This window comes from Bos mutus, chromosome 10, assembly GCF_027580195.1.
Source record: "Bos mutus isolate GX-2022 chromosome 10, NWIPB_WYAK_1.1, whole genome shotgun sequence".
Classification (NCBI taxonomy): domain Eukaryota; kingdom Metazoa; phylum Chordata; class Mammalia; order Artiodactyla; family Bovidae; genus Bos; species Bos mutus.
The window spans coordinates 71,535,128-71,548,022 of NC_091626.1; the positions used below are offsets into that span (position 1 = coordinate 71,535,128).

Below are 12,895 nucleotides of genomic sequence, written 5' to 3' on the forward strand. Positions count from 1 at the left end.
CTAACTCTCCCTGTTACATCTTCCCTATTATAAAATAACCACAAAGAAGAAAAGAAGCTAAACATATAATGCTATTTATAAAATTTCCTATAGGCCATGTTTTATCACTCATGGCTAAATTTATTTATTCCTTTTTACATCCTCCTTCTTGCCATGCTGCTGACTCTGCTGCTGCTGCTGCTAAGTCCCTCTAGCACCAACTTAAAAGGGATCTGTTGTCATTATCATTAAATATATTGAATTTGTTTGGTACTTTGACATATATCTTAAAATTCCAGCATGCCCTAAGGAGATAAAAATCTTCTGCATTGTACCTCAGAGCTTTTCACCACAATGCTGTGGATTTCTTTCAAATGTCTTGAGTCAAATCCTGGATTTCCTAATTGACTGGATTTGTGATTTTAGACTTAATCTCCTTGAGGTTCTTTTTTTCATTCGTAAAATGGAAATGTTCATACTATCACCTTTACAGTATCATATGAGATGATGAATGTGAATGGAATATATAACATTAATACCAGATATATGTGGAGGTTTCTTAATCAGTTTAGCTATACATGTCTCATCTGTAGATATTAAATGCTGAGAAACTTGCTGTGAAAGATACTATTTACAGTTAGTAGTTATTTGCTGTTTCCTTCAACTTGGCCAGATTGCCTTTCTAGAAAGAAAGTATCTTTAGTAACAAGCTTCTGTAATTAATTCTTTACACTTCTCAAAGATCCTCCAACAACTGCTTTGTTTTCCTTCTCAGAAGACTTGAGTTTCCTGCTGACGTTCATTCTACAACTGTCAGAACATTTCATTCTCCACTCTGAACAACTCTCTTCCAGTATGATTTTGGCTGCTCCATGCTTACCGTGTGATAAAACTCATTTCACTATTTCATCTGGGATAGTTCCTGCATCAAATATTTCTAAGTGTTCACTACCAATCACCGCAGATAGTGACTGCAGCCATGAAATTAAAAGATGCTTGCTCCTTGGAAGAAAAGCTACGACAAACCAGTTATGGCCAATAACCATCAGTTTCTGGCCCTTGCTTTAATGTTTCAAGTGTGTACGTTACAGATACCAGGCAGGATGCCCTTGTTGTTCACTTCACTGTTTTCCCTGGAATTCTTGTTAGCAGTCAGCATGGTGTGAAGTATCCCTTTTCTGGATGGAGCTGATGCTTGGTGGGGGCAGTTTCATGGTTATTATTGCTCATATGCTTGCCTTTCTTTTTCTGCTACATCTGAGAAGAGGTTGAGTTTAGACTTCCAGCTCCTCCCAAGTGAAGTCCCTCTGTGTCTCCTGTGATTTCAAGTTAGGTAATGAATTTGAAAAGAGTATGTCTATTTTTAAAAATTAATTAATTTTTGGCTGCACTGGGTCTTCATTGCTGCAAGTGGGCTTTGTTAGTTTTGGAGAGTGGGGGGGTGGGTTATGCTCTCGAGTTGCCCTGAGCGGGCTTCTCATTGCGGTGGCTTCTCTTGTTGTGGAGCACAGGCTCTAGAGCACAGGGTTCAGTAGTTGTGGCCTAAGGGCTTAGGTGCCCCATGGCATGTGGAATCTTATCAAACCAGGAATTGAACCCGTCCCCTGTGTTGGCAGGTGGATTCTTAACCACTGGACTACAGTCCAGAGTGTGTCTTAAAATAGTTTTGTACTCTCATGTAAGTTCCTGCATATCCCTAATTTTGTCAAGATTGGAATCTATGAACTAGTGGACTAATTGCTACAGTTATTAAAAAAAAAAAAAACTCTCCAAAGTGAAAAAGAAAACCAGACCATTGTGATTCCAAAGTCAACGGAAGACTATATTTCAATAACGGAGATGAATATAGTTGAAAAGTTAAATGGAATTAAAAAGTATTTAACTTTTACTTTGAACTAATGTTAGGCTTACAGAGAATGTGGAAAAAAGATTTTCTGTATTTTCTTCACTCAACTTCCCCAATGTTAACATCTTACAGCAACAGTTAGAACTAGACATGGAACAACAGACTGGTTCCAAATAGGAAAAGGAGTACGTCAAGGCTGTATATTGTCACCCTGCTTATTTAACTTATATGCAGAGTACATCATGAGAAACGCTGGGCTGGATGAAGCACAAGCTGGAATCAAGATTGCCGGGAGAAATATCAATAACCTCAGATATGCAGATGACACCACCCTTATGGCAGAAAGTGAAGAACTAAAGGGCCTGTTGATGAAAGTGAAAGAGGAGAGTGAAAAAGTTGGCTTCAAACTCAACATTCAGAAAACTAAGATCATGGCATCTGGTCCCATCACTTCATGGCAAATAGATGGGGAAACAGTGTCAGACTTTATTTTTTGGGGCTCCAAAATCACTGCAGATGGTGATGGCAGCCATGAAATTAAAAGACACCCCTTGGAAGAAAAGTTATGACCAACCTAGACAGCATATTAAAAAGCAGAGACATTACTTTGCCAACAAAGGTCCATCTAGTCAAGGCCATGGTTTTTCCGGTAGTCATGTATGGATGTGAGAGTTGGACTATAAAGAAAGCTGAGCGCCAAAGAATTGATGCTTTTGAATTGTGGTGTTGGAGAAGACTCTTGAGAGTCCCTTGGACTGCAAGGAGATCCAACCAGTCCATCCTAAAGGAAATCAGCCCTGAATATGCATTGGAAGGACTGATGTTAAAGTTGAAACTCCAATACTTTGGCCACCTGATGTGAAGAACTGACTCATTTGAAAAGACCCTGATGCTGGGAACGATTGAAGGCAGGAAGAGAAGGGGATGACAGAGGATGAGATGATTGGATGGCATCACCAACTCAATGGACAAGAGTTTGAGTAAACTCTGGGAGTTACTGATGGACAGGGAGGCCTGGTGTTGCTGCAGTCCATGGGGTCACAAAGAGCTGGACACTACTGAGCAACTGAACTGAACTGAACCTTAGCACAGTAATCAAAACAAGGGAATGAACATTAGTACATTAGGAGCTAAATTAGAGACCTTATACACGTGTCACCAGTTTTCCCACCAATGTCCTTTTTTCTTTACAGGATACCATATTACATTTAGTTGTTATTTCTTCCTAGTCCCTAGCAGTCTATAATTGCCCTGAGATCCTTGTCTTTCATGATCTTGACAGTTTCGAAGAGTATTGAGAAATTATTTGGAACATCCCCCAATTTCAATTTGCCTAATTTTTTTTTTCGTGATTGAATGAGATTATACATTCAGCAAGAATACCACAGAAATGATCAGTGATCAGGACTTAGCACTTCCATTTCAGGGGCCAGAGTTCAATCCCTGGTCAGGAACTGGGATCCCACAAGTTGTCCAATGAGGCCAGAAAAAAAAAAAAAAAGAACGCAAGACTATTAGATTGGAAAAAACTGAACTTTAATGTGAAAGTCATAGATGAAAGATTAGAGTTGTATATCAAAAGTTCTAGGACAGAATGGGGAGGGGGGCAGAATAATGCTATCCCCCCAAGGATATCCACGAAACATGTGAATAAATTAAATAGAATGTGATCAACTATGAGCATGCATGCTCAGTCATGTCTGGCTCTTTGTGACGCCATGGACTGTAGCCTGCCAGGCTCCTCTGTCCATGAGATTCTCCAGGCAAGAATACCGGAGTGGGTTGCCATTTCCTTCTCCAGGGGATCTTCCCCACCCAGGGATCAAACCCGCGTCTCTTGCATCTACTGTATTGGCAGGCGGGTTCTTTACCACTACTGCCACCTGAATATATTAGGTTACAGACAAGGGGGAATTAAGGTTGCGGGTGAGCTAAAGGTTACTAATCAGTTGATTTTAAAATAGGAAGATTATCCTAGATTATCTGAGTGGCCCTGTTGTAATCACAGGGCTCCTTAAAGGGTTAACAGTTGGTCTGATGTAACATGAGAAATAACAAACTGTCATTTCTGCCTTGAGATAAAAAGAAGGGCCTCAGAAGCCAAGGAATGCAAGCAGCCTCTGGAAGTTGGAAAAGGAAACACTTTGCAAGAGCCCCCATAAAGGCAGCCCAGCCAACACCTGGATTTTGGTCCAGTTTGAGACTGTCAGACTTCTGACTTACAGAATGTAAGCTAATAAATTGGTGTTAAGCCACTATTCGGAGAAGACAACGGCAACTCACTCCAGTACTCTTGCCTGGGAAATCCCATGGACGGAGGAGCTTGGTGGGCTACAGTCCATGGGGTCACGAGGAGTCGGATATGACTGAGCGACTTCACTTTCACTTCACTTTCATGCACTGGAGAAGGAAATGGCAACCCACTCCAGTATTCTTGCCTGGAAAATCCCAGGGATGGAGGAGCCTGGTGGGCTGCCGTCTACGGGGTCGTACAGTCGGACATGACTGAGGGGACTTAGCAGCAGCAACAGCAAGCCACTCTTCTGTAGTAATTTGTTAGCTCAGACAAAGAAAACAAACTGACTACCTACATCTGAACTTTAAGGGACTCTACATCTTGGTCCCTCCCTAGTTTACTGACTTTTCCCCCTTTATTCCTTTCCTTTTGATTTCAGCTCCAGTCAGCTAGTTGTTACTTAAATATTATCCCAGTTGATTTTAGGTGTTTATGTTTCTAGGTATGTGAAACATAGGGTTCTAAAAGACAGTCTTATACAAAATTGCCACTCCCCTGTTAATCCTGCAACCTTGTTCCCATTCTCCCCTTCTCCCCACCCTTCTCATACAGGACATAATTCACTTTATCTTCTGGTGTATCCCCCGACTCCTCCCCCTGACAAATGAGCAGGTGTTGACTCCTCTCCCGGACAAATGAGCAGGTATTTGTGTGTGTTCTTACATCCCCTTGTCTCTTTCACAAAAGGTGTAATTAAAAAAAAAAAAAAACTTATTAATCTGCACCTTGTCTTCGTTGCATACATGGGATCTTCGTTGCTCCACTACATGCAGGATTTTAGTTTCCCAAAAAGGGGTTGAATCCTTCTGCATTGCAAGGATTCTTAACCACTAGACTACCAGGAAAGTCCCCAGAAAGTGTGTAGTACTTTTGCCTTTAAGCAAATTTAACTTTTCAAAGTCCAGCGAATTTGGCACAAGAAGGCTACTTACGACTTTAAGCGAATGTTGTTTTGTTTAAATGCTAAGGGCCAGAATTAAATGAATTAAAACATGAGACATGAGGGAAATGAAATAGTTAACTTTCAGTAAGTTCTCCTAATCCTTACCTGCAATTAGACTGTACACTAGGTACTTCTCATCACAGATTCTGGTAACCGAGTTGCATTAATTTTAGTAAATGTGGGCAGCAGAGGGTGCAAACTGTTGAGCTGGCACAGACAGGTCAATTACTCCCTTTTCGGAGGTTTATTGGGTGGGTGTTAGAATACTGAGACATTTCTGATGACGGGTCTGTGTATTCCCAGGTGCTTGAATCCTAAAACCTTCACTTAGGTACCTTGCTCAACTGTGCCACAGCATCGCAGTTTTGGTCCCTGAGCCCAAACTGGAGCCCCAAACTACTGTGTTAAGAGTGGTCCTACAGAGCAGGGCGTTCCCCACAAAATACGACCCTGCCCAAAGGGACCAAAAACAATGTAAAATATCACACCTGAGCCTATACTTTTCCTCAAGTGAACTGAGCAGTGTTTGGTAGCCGTTAACAAACTAATCACAAGTACCCTCCCACTTCCATCTGCAGCAACAAACATTCCCAGGATCCCGGGCCGTTTGGACTGACGTTACTTCCGGGAAAAGTAACCTTTCTTTGGCGGTTGCAGATCAGAGAGGTCTCGCGACATTTGCTCCCGCGAGATCTGCTTGCTCACTCTAGCGATGACATCCTCCTCCTCCTCCCCGCCGCCTTTCGGCAATCTTCGCCAGTCCCAGCCCCAACCAATCTGCCCTCAGATGGCATGGATCAGGGTCTTCCCCTGAACCCCGGTCCGCGCGGGGCGTCAGGCGGCAGCGGCGGGGTGCGAGCTGCACGAGGCCGACGGCTGCGGCACTGCGGACGGCCACGGGCTGGCGACGAGCAGTGAGCGTGGGCGGGGCGGGGGTAAGCCCACTGAGTAGCGGCTCGATTGTTCTGGCCTGGCTATGGCGCCTCTCCTCCCCCCCGCCATGGCTCCCCGTGTCCCTGCTCCGCTCCTCTCAGTGAGTGAAAGTGGCCGCCGCCGCCGCCGGCCCAGCGCCCGCAGCCGCCTCAGCGCCGCCGCCATCTTGGGGTCCCAGGAGCCGCCGAAGGAGCGAGCTAGGAGCGTCCACGCCCAACGCAGTCACCGTCCCACGGCCTCAGAGAGCGAACCGCGGCTCCACCGTCGGCGGGGCGACCCCCCCCTCCGGACCCCGCCCGCACCCCGCCCCCCCTCCGCCGCCGCCGCGGCGGCGGGGCCCGGCGGCCCGAGGTGAGGCGACTAGACGTGGGCGGACGAACGGAGGGGGGGTTGTGTAGGCCCCGTTGCGCCCCTCTCTGTGGGCGACGACTGGGCCTCGTCTTAAAGGGGCCGTCGCCCCCGGCCCTGGGATTTGTTGGGGTTAGTAGGGAGGATGGGTGTGGACACTCCTCGCAGGGTTGGGACCTCAGGGATCTGGGCCTTGTTCTTACTCTCTCCTACCTCTGGAGACCTGGGGTCACGCGGTGACCTCGGCCAGCCTAGAAAGCCCGTGGGGTGCCCACACGTGAGGAGTGTGTTAGACCAGGTGCACGTGGGACCCGGTGGGGCGGTGTCGGCTAACACGTGTGTGGGTTTGGGGGTGGGGTGGGGCAGGGCGGGGGCTGGTTGGGCCCGAGTGGGAACCCGGTGTGGACTGCTGTATTTGTCCTTTTAAACAAATGAGCTCTAAGGGCTTGATAGTGTGTCAGTTTATGCGAGCGAGTTGGGATCTGGGTGAATGGTCCATTTTGCTTGTTGGTGTTGGGTGGGTGCAGCCTAACACGTGCGCACACTTAGGAGTGTGTAGGTGTCACCCCTTCTAGGCTTTTTGGCCTTTGTAGGGCGTCTAGGCAAGTGTCATCCAATTTGACGTTCCTTCTTGAGGTCGCTGTTGAAAACTACTACTTCCGTAATCAGCGAGGGTGGAAGCCCCCTACAGTTTAGGAGTGAGAGGTTCTAAGAAGGCACTCACTATTTTAATGGAAGAAGAAATGAGGTGGTTGACTTTGCTAACATTTTAGGTAACCAGCTTACTTTTCCAGTCAATGACTTTCATGATTTCCTTTCTCAAAGGGAATTTTCATTGTGGTTTACAAGTGGCGGCTTTTTGTAATTCATTTTTAAAGTAACACCTTTACTGAGATATAATTCACATACCAAAAAGCTCCGCCTTTTAAAGTGTACAATTCCATGATTTTTAGCATACGAATTGAGTTGTATAGCTAGCACAGTGCACTATTAACTGATCACTCCAAAAAGAAGCCCCCTTAGCAGTTACTCCCTTCTCCTCTTCACCCAACCCCTAGCAATCACTAATCTCTTTTCTGTTTTTGTAGATTTGCCTACTCTGGATATTTCATATAAACAGAATCATACAATATGTGTCCTTTTGTGGGTATCTTCTTTCACTTAACCATGTTTTCAAGGCTCTTTCATGTTGTAGCATGTATCAGGACTTTGTTTCTTTTTGTTGCCAATTAGTGTTCCAATTCTGGTTGTGTTTTATTCTTGAAATTCTCAAGCTTTTCCTATAAAACATTTATTTGGTTATTATGTATGGTAAAAGTCACATACTTAACTAGATTCTAAAATAAATTTGTATTTTTGAGAGTTAAATTCCATTGTTTTAGTTTTCTATGTTTTCCTCTACAATTTGTTTCAGAAGAATACGAATCAATTTTTAAAGGTCTGTGTTTTTTAATAGGAAAAAAACTAATGTAAGGAGCACAAATATGATTAGAAATTTTATGACTAATAAAAACATTTTGAGTACATCAAGGTACAAATGTGATTCAGGCTCAGCTACAGACCTAAAGCTGTGATGTTATAATTTCACTTCGTGAAAGTTTGTCATGGTACTACCAAGGGAAGGTATCGTTAAACAGTTTTTGACTGCCGTTAACTTGTGTAGACATAGGACGAGGGAAGGACTAATAGGCATCTTTTCTGCCCACAAGGTTAAAACTGGCTTGGGGATTTAACATGTTAACATAAAGTTCACACAAAATACAAATGCTGGGATGCATTGAGTTTTAGAGTGGATAAGATTTGGATAAGATTGGTAGGAATTGGGTAAGATTGATAGGAAACTTTGAATTTGTGTAGGAAAATAAGTGAAATTGGTGACAGGTTTGCTTCTTAAGCACAAGGATTTTGATACACTAGGTCGTAGCCTGCAGAAGACTGAGAAGAGCATAGTCGTTAATACTTACTAAATACCTTATATGGGCACTGATCTAATCAGCAGGGCTCCTGTTCTACCTCATACCGTCGTCACCTTGGCAGTTAGGATTTCAGCATATGAGTTGGGGGAGTGAAGGGACCTAAACATTTGAACTATGGCTGTGTATTAAGTGCGAAATTTCAGTTGTAGAAGTACTGGATTCTCTTGCTAATTGTAGTACAGTAGGTTTGCTTAGAGTTGAAAAGTTGGTCACAAAGAAGTTTAATGCCTGGGTTTTGTAAGTACATAGGAGAGATTTCCATATGTGTTAGGTCAGAAGTAGGATATCAGTAATAGCCAATGTCATTGACAAATTCGATGTGAAAAAAATCACTGGGACTAAATGCTGTCCTTTTTTTTTCTTTAAAATTTGGCATGCATCTTGTGGTATTTTAGTTCCCCAGCCAGGGACTGAACCTGAGCCTTTGGCTGTAAAAGCAGAGTCGTAACCACTGGACCGCCAGGGAATTCCCCACATTTTAAACTGACTAAAAGACAATGAATAAACTGTGTGACATGCCTTTGTAAACCTTCATTACCAGGTTTGGTAACTGTGTGATGGTGTCGGAGCAGTATCCTTACATTATTTATGTGCTTTGAACCCCTTAATAGTCTAAAGAAACCTGTGAACCCCTTCTCAGAATTTGATTTTTCAAATGTATAAAATATAGTTCACGTTTTAACAACTAGTGATTGTCCTGCTCATACTGCTGTGGTATGCTACGGGAACTACATTCAGAATAGAAGAAAATGTTAATTTCAGTTATAGGTTAGTGAAAATAAGGATGTACGTTTTTTCCCATCCAACTTCTTGGACCCTAGTTTAAAGAGCTTTTGCCTTGGAGAGTCCAACATGTAGCTAAGTCATTTGATATGCATCAAACCAGTGATTTTTTTTTTTTTTTTTTAAGAAGTAGAAGGATTGTTGGCTCAAATTTGCATTCACATGAACAGGACTTTTTAGGGGAAAAGCGAGTGATAATTTAGCTGAAGAGAAACCTTGTTGTATAATAGAAAGACATTGGTTTTGAACTTAAAAAGACTTAGGTTTGAGTCCCACTTAGCACTGAATAAGTCAATGAACTTTTTGTTTCAGTTCTCCGTATTTGTAAACAGGTACAATAATTTTCACTTCTGAGATTAAATGACATATCAGCTATAAGACAGCATATTAAGAAATGTTAGTTTATTTTCACCTTTGAAGAACATGTCAAAAACTTTAACATACGTTTAGTTTTGATTTGGAAGAGGAAACTTATGCAGTAGGAAAGAACATGTATGGCATATAGGGTTTTCTCAGGGTATTCATGTATAGTGTTCACCTTTTTATAATGGTACTAAAATGATTCATATTTCTTATGAATATAAACAGATAAGCTGCCTTTGGGTTTGCATGTGACAGCTACCTTTTCTGGGCAAGAAGTTAGTTGACTGAGGAGGATAAACTGGGTAAATCTTTCATTCCTTGGCATGAACAGAAAAATGGCTAGTGAACATCAATATGGTAAAAGGAATGCTAGGCCAAGTGGTCAGTTTATCTCTGAGATTGTTGTCTGAATATTACTAGAAAGGCTGTCAACGTATTTGTCACTCCTGGAACTTCCCTGTTGGTCAGTGGTTTAAGGCTTCATGCTTCACTGCAGGAGGCATGGGTTTGATTCTTGGGGAGCTAAGATCCCAAATGTCTCCTGGTGTGTCTAATAAGTAAATAAATGTTTAAAAAAGTCACTCCTGAGAGAAGTATGAAAAATAAAATTTAGAAATGGTCTGTATTTGTATTATCTTTGTAGAAAACCACAGTGCATTCACTCTTAGACTTAAATTGTTACACCTCAAAGAAGAACAAATTAAGCAGGAGGGAAGTTCCCAGTATAAATAATGAAGGCTTTCATATGAAGATAAATTTGACTTCACAATGGAGTGATGAAGACTGAGGTGGACTATTATTAAATTGTTAATCTGGAAAATTAGAACTAGCTTGAAAGATGAATATTGTTAGATAGATGTATAATGAGTGGTTTGTTTATGAAACTTAATAACACAGAAAGTGGTTAAAGCTCATGAACAGACCAGACCCAATTTAAATATTCCAAAGCCAGAGACTTTTCCATCCCTAGTTCATTTCAGGTGAACAACCATTTAATGATACTTGAACCTAATGGTTTATGAAATTCCTTATTCTGTTCATTCATTCACTCAATATTTATTTATTGAACACATACTGAATGTGCTTTGATCCGCCCAAGAGTGATTTGTTGAGCGTCTGCCACACTCAGGGACTGTGGTAAGACTCTGTTGGGTATGTACAAGTGAATTAATCCAATTGTATGTATATATATTGGAGAAGGAAATGGCAACCCACTCCAGTCTTCTTGCCTGGGAAATCCTATGGACAGAGGATCCTGGTGGCCTACAGTCCATGGGGTCGCAAAATAATTGTACTTGACTTAGTTTCTGAACAACAGCATGTTTAGGTATGGAGAGTACAGAGGGGCTCTGCAAAGAGAAACAGAATTGTGCAGACTCTTAGGATGCCATTTTTTGTTTGTTGTTTAGTCAGTAAGCCATGTCTGACTCTTTTGCAACCCCATGGACTATAGTCTTCCAGGCTCCTCTGTCCCTGGGATTTCCCAAGTAAGAATACTGGAATGGGTTGCCATTTCCTTCTCCAGAGGATCTTCTTGACCCAGGGATTGAATCCACATCTTCTGCATTGGCAGGTGGCTTCTTTACCACTAGTCACCAGGGACGCCATAGGGTGCCATGGATAAGTGTAAAAGTATAAACCTAAATGTTTCTCTTGACGTGCTGATATAAATTACTAGTACTTAGGTTTTTTGTTTGTTTTAATATAGTGAAACATTGTTTTCATTTGTTTAAAGGTCCTAATCTGCCTTGTTAACAGAAGCATTGTCATCCAGTGGCCTTGTAGTATAGCCAGACCCCTTTTAGATGCTAGAGCCAGATGACCTGGGTTCAAATTTTAGCTCTCTTATTAACTGTGTTGCCTCTGGAAAGCTGTTTAAGCCTCAGTTAATTCATCTTTTAAATTAAGATAATAGAAATACCTACTTCACTCACTCACTTGCTCACAGAGACCTACAATGGAACCTGGCAAAGGGTGCTCTCAACAAACGCTGTAATTGTAAGTACCATTTTGTTTTGACAGTTTAATCTAGAGTTTTAGTTTGTAAAGTATTGAAGTCAGAAACTTTTTATTATGAATAGAAAATATCTCAAGTCTTTTTTTAGATAACAGGTAAAAATACATCAGTAAAGAAAATCATTACGATGCATTAACCTTGTGTTTATGTAATGAATACCAGTAGATAGAAATATCTTTCTATTTAAAATTATAGCTCAAAGAGATGATGTTTTACAACATGAAACTTTTTAGTTCAGGGTCTAAAATATTTCTCTCCAGGTTGTCATTCTAATGTTAGTAATAATTTGCCTTTTTTTAGAATCATTCTTAGAAAATAATAGTAAGCCAGACTCTACAGTAGGGCTTGGGGAAGGTTTTCTGTAAAGGGTCAAATAATAAATCTTAGGCTTTGCTGGTCATGCTTTCTCTGTTTCAGCTTCTCATGTCTGCTATTGTATTGTGAAAGCAGCCATAGTGAATATGTAAATGAATGAGTGGGGCTATTTTCCAGTAAAACTTTATGGGCACTGAAATTGTAATTTCATATAATTTTCATGTGTCCTGAATTTTCCCCAGTTATTTCAAAACTTAAAAACCATTCTTATCTGTCAGGATTTATAAAAATGAGTGGCAGGCTGAGTTTGACATGCAGGGCATGCCAACTCCTGTTCTAGAGTCATGGCTCTGTAACTCTTTGGCTAGGTGATCTTGTGTTAGTTAATATTAAGCCTTTAATTCCATCATTTCAATAGGGATAATACATAAAAATATTTACTTTATATGTAGAGTTGTTAGAAATAAATGGAATAATCCATGTGAAGTGCTTAGCAGCATCCCTGACACAAAGTGTTTAAATAAATGCTATAAATTATTGTCATCTAGGTGAAACTCCCTCATTTTATACTGAGACTCTTGGGACCCTGAAAGGATAGCTGTTATTCTTAAAGTCTGTATGGCTTGTCAGTAGCATTAAACTTAAAGTTCTTGACTTCACCTTCTCTTTCTACCCAACCATGCTGCTTCCATAGAGGATTGTAATACCATTTGATTCATTTAAAATACTGCTTGATAAAATTATTCTGTTGGCTACAATAGTAGTGGATGAGTGATATTATGCATTTGCTAAACTCGCAGGGCCTTTATAGCACAGAGTAAACTTCAGTATGTCCACATTAAGCGAAAATCATTTCGGAGGTTGAAGGATTCCAGGAAGGAATGCGGATTGTGAAAGGAGAATATAATAATATTATAAATGTATGAAACTGCCTTATTAAAATTAGGCTGCTGCTGCTGCTAAGTCGCTTCAGTCGTATCCAACTCTGTGCGACCCCATAGAGGGCAGCCCACCAGGCTCCCCCGTCCCTGGGATTCTCCAGGCAAGAACACTGGAGTGGGTTGCCATTTCCTTCTCCAGTGCACGAAAGTGAAAA

General features: G+C 41.6%; 1 protein-coding gene across 2 annotated transcripts in view; it reads left to right on the forward strand.

Annotated features, from left to right (window-relative positions):
* The first annotated feature begins 5,772 nt into the window (after positions 1-5,772).
* The window catches only part of INO80 (INO80 complex ATPase subunit), a 123,580-nt gene continuing 116,457 nt past the window's right edge, over positions 5,773-12,895 (forward strand). The window contains exon 1 of one of the 2 annotated variants that reach the window (XM_070378205.1): positions 5,773-6,348. The gene's annotated coding sequence lies outside the window, so the exon portion shown is untranslated. The remainder of the gene's footprint in view (positions 6,349-12,895) is intronic. The other variant, XM_070378204.1, reaches the window with a different exon arrangement.